The following is an 8,603-nucleotide window of genomic DNA, read 5'->3' on the forward strand; positions in this document are numbered from 1 at the left end:
CATCTCATGCAAAGCCACACTGAATTTTTGCCAAATGAGAAATACATTCAAGTTTCCAGGAAGTGGCGAATAATAATGTGTAATAATCAAAAAATGAATTTATTAAAAGGAAGCAGAAGTATTGAACATCTTTGTCCCAGAGAAGAGGAGAAATCTGGAGTGAGCATAAGGACAGACTACGAATTCTCTGTAAAAAGTAGAACTCTCAAAAAGGAGGAGCGTCACTTAAGTTTTCTTAACCTAAGACTTTAGAGAAATTAGATATGAGATTTTTATACATTAAGTTGTTGGATTTTTTTTTCTGGATTTTGGAGGGAGGAGTTGCGAAGGAAGAAAGTTAATATAATGCCTATGTAATACATAGAAACTTCCAAAATAAAATATCATTGATGGTTGAAATTGCAAACAAGCAAAAATATCTTAGTGATTACAGAGCTTAATTAAAATAAATTTTACAAAACTAAAAATATAGAATGAGCCAGGTGCAGTGGTGAGCACCTGTAGTCTCAGCTACTTGGGAGGTCGAGGCAGGAGGATTGTTTGAGACCAGGAGTTCAAGGTCAGCCTGAACAACGTAGCGAGCCTTGTCTCTAAATAAAAATATAGAGTAGTGAATATAATAAAACATTATCATTTATGACTTTTCCCCTTAAGTTTAAAATAGTATTTTGAGTCAAATTTTTTTTTATTTTGGCTAAACATACATTATTTGCTTAAAAATAATAGATTTGGATAATATTAATGGCTTCAAAAGCATGGTCTGACCTCCTTCTCCAGATTTAAGACCTGAAGTTTGAAGGTGGCAGCAAGTCCTAGGAGCTGACATACTGATTCCTTATATAACTGGGACCTCTTTCTGTTGCCCATTTCAGGCAACTGCCATGGGATTGTAACTACAAACCCTGCTGCCAACCCGAGGACATCAGCTGACAGCCATCTGAGGACACAGTCACAGTTCCAAGTCTGTACAATGCCCAGCCAGAGCCGCTCAGTGGGGTAAATAATTACCTCAATCATATACCCCATACACTGTCTGATCCTAGTCTTGCAAAAGAGAACCTGAAGGAGAATAGAAAATACAGTTTGAACAAAATGTTGAAACTGTATCCATGGAAATTACTTAGTGATTGTGAATGAAATGAAAGACAGCTCCAAACAAATCAAAACATTATGTATGTTCAGTGCAAGTAATAAATGCCTACATCTGAAATAAAGATGTAGTGAAAGACTTTCTCTTAGCAAGGAAATTTAGGGTGAATGAGGACACAGTGGTCACCTCCCTGGGTGACCTTTGAGGAGGCCAGCTGCCTGTATCCTGCTGTGGAGGACCATCCTGACCCCTGTTTCCCAGGGACTCTGCCCAAAAAGCTTTTGCCCTAGTGGGGAACAGCTGGGCTGTGAGACCCAGTGCTACCATTCTTTCTTTCTCTCTTTTTTTGAGACAGAATCTCACTCTGTTTCCCAGGCAAACAAAGCCTTGGCTCACTGCAGCCTTGACCTCCCCATCTCAAGTGATCCTCCCAAGTAACCAGAACAACACCACACTTGACTAGTGTGTATGTGTATATATATATATATTTTATAGATGGGGTCCCTCTATGTTGCCCAGGCAGTGGTCTGGAACTCCTGGACTCAAACGATCCACCTGCCTTGGCCTCCCAAAGTGCTAGGATTAGAGGCATGAGCCACTGTACTCTGCCATGAGTGCTCTTTTAATTCCTATTTTACAATGAGAGACAGTGATGTGCTGGGAAATGTTTTACAACCACACTCCAGGAAAAAAAAAAAGAGTCCCAATTCATGAGATTTGCCAATTTCTGTGGTGTAAATACTCCCACCACAGTCAATTTCAAGCTATTAACATGCTATCCCTAGACACAGAGTTGGAAAGAAATGCATAGCAGCACATTACATAGTTTTTCTACTATGCAGATATGATGACATAAATAACCTCAAGAGCATAGAAAATAGTAAAATGGGCCCGGCACGTGGGCCAGCTGTAATCCCAGCACTTTGGGAGGCTGAAGTGGGAGGATTGGTTGAGCCCAGGAGGTCAAGGCTGCAGTGAACCATGATTGGGCCACTGCACTCAAGCCTGGGCAACACAGTAAGACACTGTCTCAAAAAAAAAAAGAAAGAAAGAAAAGAAAAGAATAGAATGTAATATAATAAAATAATGAGGAAGTGGTGATGAGTCAAATATTGATTATGGTTGTGTCATAATTATACATTTTTATAATTTAATTTAAAATAATGGCTGTCTTTAATAATCTACTTGCAAAATCCCTGAAATTTTGACAATTAGCTTTTTAAAAATTTCTTAAATGTTTATCTACTTATTTATTTATTTATTTATTTGAGACAGAGTCTCACTCTGTCACCCAGGCTGGACTGCAGTGGTATGATCTCAGCACTGCAACCTCTGCCTCCCAGGTTCAAGCAATTCTTGTGCCTCAGCCTCCTGAGTAGCTGGGATTACAGGCTCGAGACACCACACTCAATTAATTTTTGTATTTTTAGTAGAGATGGGGTTTTGTCAGATTGGCCAGGCTGATCTTGAACTCCTGGGGTCAAGCAATCCACCTGCCTCAGCCTCCCAAAGTACTGGGATTACAGACATGAGTCACCATGCCCAGCCTGACAATTAGCCTTTGCCACCACTGGGCAAGTAACTTGCACAGCCAATCATCCTTCCAGTCATAGGCCACTTTGCCTCATTTGCCAATGCATGCGGTTAGCCACGCACCATGTTAGTGTCTGTGGGGAATCAATTTGGAATAGATGTGTATCTATTCCCCACAGGGACAAACATGGTGTCTGGGGAGGTGTATAGAAGTAAATTACTATAATGCAGCATAGTAAGTGTTATGGCAGTGGTGTGATACGCACACTGAGAGAGGAATCTGATTTATCTTTGGGAATTAGACTGTTATTTGTTTGTTTTATGATACCGGGTCTCACTCTGTTGCCCTGGCTGGAGTGCAGTGGCATGATCATGGCTCACTGCAGCCAAGACCTCCGAGTTTCAGGTGATCCTCCCACCTCAACCTCCCAAGTAGCTGAGACTATAGGCAAGCACCACCATGCCCAGCTAATTTTTGCGTTTTTTCTAGAGATAGAGTGTCATGATGTTGCCCAAGCTGGTCTCAAACTCCTGGGCTTAAGCGATCCACCTGCCTCAGCCTCCCAAAGTGGTGGGATTACAGGCATTAGCCACTATGCCTACACCTGGCCGATTGTTAGGTTTTTAGTTGTGAAACATTATTGTGGTTATAGTGTAAAAAACAACAAAAGTTTCTAAGCTGGGCATGGTGGCACATGCCTGTAGGTCTAGCTACTCAGTAAGCTGAGGTAGGAGGGTCTCAAGTTCCAGCCTAGCCTGGCAAAATAGCAAGACATCATGAAAAAAAAAAAAAAGAGTTTCTATCTTTAGAGATAGATGTAGAGATATTTACAGATAAAATACTGGGCTCAGTGGCCCAAGCCTGTAGTCCCACCCACTTAGGAGGATTGTTTGAGCTCAGGAGTTCAAGACCAGCCTGGAATGTATAGTAAGAATCTCTCTTTTAAAAAATAAAAAGAAATATTTGTAGATAAAATAAGATATCTAAGATATTTTTTAAAGTTCTATGATGACATTTATGGCTGGGACAATTAAACGGACCAAAGAATAGTCTCTTCAACAAATGGTGCTGGGACAGACTCCTACCTCACACCATATGGATAGTAGATCTAAATGTAAGAGCTACAACTATATCACTCTTAGAAGAAAACATAGGAGTAAGTCTCTGTAACCTTGGGTTAGACAATGGTTTCTTAGATATGACACCACAAGCACAAACATAAGAAAAAAATAGATAAATTGGACTGCATCACAATAAAAAATTTTTGTGCTGAAAACAATAACAAGTGAAAACTGCCCACAGGACAGAAGAAAATATTTGAAAATGAAGTCTCTGATAAAGGACTTATCCAGAATATATAAAGAACTCTTGCAACTCAACAATAAAAAGACAAATAACCCTATTTAAAAATGGCAAAGGACTTTTTGTGTGTGTTGCTTTTTTGTGTGGTGCTGAAAGCTGGGAATGAACCAATGAGCAAGGGATTAGAATAAACATTTCTTCAAAGAACATATAAACATGTCCAATAAATACATGAAAAGATACTGAGAATCATTAGTCATTAGGGAAAATGCAAATCAAAACCACAGTGAAATGTCAATTCATACTCACTAGGCCAACTACAATAAAAAAGATGGACAATAACAAGTGCTGGCAAGGATGCAGAGAAATTGGAAATTGGAACTGTCATACAGTGCTGGTGGGAAATGTTAAATGGCACAGCCACTTTGGAAAACAATTTGGCAATTCCTAAAAAAGTTAAACGCAGATTTACTCTACAATCCAGCAATTCCACCCCTAGGTAGAGAAATGCAAACGTATGTCCACAAAAAAACTTGTACATAAATATTCATAGCAGCATTATTCATGACACCCCCCAAAATCGAAATAATCCAAATTCCATCCCAATTGCTAAATGAAAAAATAAAATGTGATACATTCTTATGATGGGATGTTACTCAGCAATAAAAAGTAATGAAATACTGATACCTGTTGAACCATGAAGATTGAAGACTTACGCTAAGTGAAAGAAGCCAGCTACTGAAGACCACATAGTTTATTAGTCCATTTTCATGAAAATGTATGGAATCAGCAAGTTTTCAGTCACAGAAAGTAGATTAGTGGTTGTTTAGGGTTGAGTGGAGGGGTGATGAGAGGCATTGACTTCTCATGGGTATGGGGGATGACCATGTTTGAAAATTAGATTGTAGGCTGGGCGTGGTGGCTCACATCTGTAATCTCAGCACTTTGGGAGGCCAAGGTGGGCAGATCACTTGAGGACAGGAGTTTGAGACTAGCCTGGCCAAAATGGTGAAACCCCATCTCTACTAAAAATGCCAAAAAGAATTGGCCAGGTGTGGTGGCACAAGCCTATCTGTAGTCCCAGCTACCCAGAAGGCTGAGGCCTAAGAATCGCTTAAACTCCAGCACTGGAGGTTGCAGTGAGCCCAAGATTGTGCCATTGTACCCTAGCCTGGGCTACACAGCGAGACTGTCTCAAGAAAAAAAAAGAAAAAGAAAACTGGATTGTAATGATGTTTGCAAGATATGATGAATACTAAAAACACTAAATGGTACACTTTAGATGGGTGAATTGTATAATATGTGAATTATATTTCAATAAAGCTGTTTTTAACACTCCAACATGGGGTGATAAAGGGAAACCCTGTCTCTAAAAAGAAAAAAGAAAAAAAAGCTTTTTTTTTTTTTTTTAAGTTCGATGAGGAAGGGGTGTAAGCAGGTACACAGAAATCAGATCAGCTGTGGGTCGGTAGGTGCTAAAGCTGGGAGACGAGCACATGGGAAGTCACACGCTATTATCTCCAGTTATGTCTTCATTTAGAATGTTCTGAAATAAAAAGTTAAATACGGTTTACCTAGAATTCTTGGAGGTCCTTTTCTAAATGTTCCCTGGCCTAACCCAGTTCATGGGCCCAGAAAAGGCCATCTTTCCTCTAGATGGGGTGGGACAGGGTACTTTATAAATAACCCTAGCTGCTGTGGGCAGTTTTCCCTGCCTCTACTCTATTGGCCTCTATGCTCTGCTCATGGGTAGCTTGGCCAGCCTCTGCCACAGCCTGACCTCTGGGTCAACAAAGGGCCTCCGATAGGGCTGTGACCCCTCCCTATTTTTTCCTTTTCCTCCCTTCCAGCCAGTAGGGCACCTCTTTCTTTTTCTCCCCTTCCTCTCTCCCTCCCTCCCTCCCTCCCTCCCTCCCTCCCTTCCTTCCTTCCTTCCTTTCTTCCTTCTTTCTTTCTTCTCTCTCTCTCTCTCTTTCTTTCTTTTTTTTTTTGAGACAGTGTCTTGCCCCATCACCCAGGCTGGAGTGCAGTGGCATAATCACGGCTCACTGCAGCCTCAACCTCCCAAGTTGAACCTCAGGCTTAAGTGATCCTCCTGCCTCTGCTTCCCGAGTAGCTGGGACCACACGTGCACACCACCACACCAGGCTAGCTTTTGTATTTGTTTGTAGAAATTGGGTTTCACCACATTGCCAGGCTGGTCTCAAACTCCTGACCACAGGTATCCACCCACCTTGGACTCCCAAAGTGCTGGGTTTACAGATGTGAGCTACCGTGCTGGGCCAGGCTTCACCTTCTACTTGTCACTGCCAGTTCTGTCAGAGTGGAGCCCACGGCAGAGGAGCTGGTATTCCCTTGGCTGGGCTCTTTCCTCTGTTCCTTCTCCCTTTCTTTCCCCAGCAGACTCTTCTGGAGCTGGAAGCACAGCCCCAGCTGCACACAGCCCCTAGGCCCCGGGCTCTCCCACGGCCACACCCAGCCACGCAGCCTGGACTTCTCTGCCCAGCATCTTTCTCCTTGGTGCCTTCTTGGCTCTCCTTCCTGCAATATAAGCCCAAGGAAAGCTCTCAACATTTCTGCCTCCAAGAGAAGCGGAGCTCCTTCCTGCAGTGCTCCTGAGTTCAGCAAATCAAGGCATGTATGTGTCCGGACACTTGTGTCAGGTGCCTGGAGACCTGACAACAGTTAAGACGCCCTGGAAAGGCTCTGGAACATTCCGCAACAGTGAGGAAGTGGATCCATTTAGTTAGGTGAATCTGCCTGGTGTCTTACACCAGTGTTGTCGCCAACGCAGCCAAAATCCAGGGTTATGGAGTTTGGGTGTGAAATAGGCAGGGTGCCTAGGGGAGAAAAGATCCGATGGGGAACTGTGAACCAAAGCCGGGCTGGGACTGGAGCTCCTGGGAAGAGGGGGCTGGGGCTCCATGACACCTGGGGGAAGAGGAATTGCCAGGACTTGGTGACTCATTTGATATAAAGTTTAGGGAGATTTCCAGGTTGGGGGACCACGGTAAAAGAGATGTCCTCAGCTAGGATAGAAAACAAAAGGGGACCAGGCTCAAGTGTGATTGTGAAGATGGAAGTGGCTGTGAACACCTTGTGGGGGCAACGGGGTAGAGCTGGAAGCTGAGGTCGGGAGTTGAGGACAGCCAGCCATGTTGAGTAAAAGAAGCCACCGTAGATGTGGCGTCTCTGTCCAGGGCACAGATAGAAGGTGACCATGTGGCTCAATGTCAGTTTATACCTGCTGTTTGGATCCTAGGCTACCTGCGCCTGTTGTTCCAGACGGTGGGGAGGCAGTTAGTGCTCTCTTCCCTCTCAAAATCTCCCACTTAGGATGACACACGGTCACCATAAAGAGAGACCCTACAGGGTAGGGAAAGTAAAGCAAATCGAAGGCAGTGCCATTCTTGTTCCCTTGCTTCTTCCGGCCTCTTCACCCTCCTATCTCAGACCTTCCATTCCCTCCTCTTCTTTGTTTTTGAGACGGAGTTTCACTCTGTCACCAGGTTGGAGTGTAGTGGCATGATCTCGGCTCACTGCAACCTCCATTTCCCAGGTTCAAGCAATTCTCCTGCCTCGGCTTCCTGAGTAGCTGAGATTATAGACAAACACCACCATGCCTGGCTAATTTTTTGCCTGGCTAATTTTTGTATTTTTAGGAGAGATGGGGTTTTACCATGTTGGCCAGGTAGGTCTCAAACTCCTGACCTCAAGTGATCCACCTGCCTCAGCCTCCCAAAGTGTTGAGATTACAGGTGTGAGCCACTGTTCCCAGCCCATTCCCTTCTTAGACTCCTGTATTTTCACTTTCTTTTCTTTTCCCCTCCTGCTATGCTTCTCCTTCCCACTTCCTTGGGAAAGAACCCACCCCACCCCTACAGACCCAGGAGAGGCAAGTCCATCTGGGCCATCCGAGTCACCTGGGTGGGCTGGGGTGTGGGCCAGGCTGGGGAAGGGCCTTGGTCAAGCGGGCAGGCAGGGGTCCTGCCTTCTGGTCACAGCGCTGCCTCTTTCCTGCCCTGTGACCTTAGAGCAAAGCATTTCTGCTCTTGGAGTCTCAGTTTTTTCCTCTGCAGCAGATGAAAATTGAACCACTGATATAAAACGTCTCTTCTCGCTGAGGGGTGGTGTTCCTCTTGTCAGCTGCCATTTCTCATGGGGTCCAAGCCATAAGATGCCAAGTGTCAGTCACCTCAGAAGACAGGGTTTTGTGTGTACTTGGTGGTGGTTTCCCTGGGGTACCGAGGCTGAGGACTGGGGTCAATGGAGTCCGTGAGGGAGCAGCCTAGGAGCTAAGCCCCACTTGGTGGCTGCACGTCCCAGGTCAGCCAGGCCCGCACCATGCCCCGATTACCTGCAGAGGGCGCCGCAGACAGCGAAGGAGAGGGAGAGTCCATCGAAGCTTCTGGGAAGGGGGTCCCAAAGGAAGCCCGGAGCTGGAGTCCAAAGGGCTTGGAAGGAAGAGGTGAGGAGGGCAGAAAAGGAAAGGCAAATTAAAAGACGAGAATGAAGGCCGGGCGCGGTGGCTCATGCCTATAATTCCAGCGCTTTGGGAGGCGGAGGCAGGTGGATCACGAGGTCAGATGATGGAGACCATCCTGGCCTCTATCACCAAGGTGAAAGAGGTGGTGACAGAGGGAAACCCTGTCTCAGGAAAAGAGAAGGGATGGTGGT

At 44.7% G+C, this 8,603-nt stretch overlaps 1 protein-coding gene across 1 annotated transcript in view; it reads right to left on the reverse strand.

Moving 5' to 3' along the window:
- Positions 1-8,603, reverse strand: part of LOC108301632 — a 480,010-nt gene that overhangs the window by 294,521 nt on the left and 176,886 nt on the right. The window lies entirely within an intron of this gene.

This window comes from Cebus imitator, unplaced genomic scaffold (assembly GCF_001604975.1).
Source record: "Cebus imitator isolate Cc_AM_T3 unplaced genomic scaffold, Cebus_imitator-1.0 Scaffold1, whole genome shotgun sequence".
NCBI classification, from domain to species: Eukaryota; Metazoa; Chordata; class Mammalia; order Primates; family Cebidae; genus Cebus; species Cebus imitator.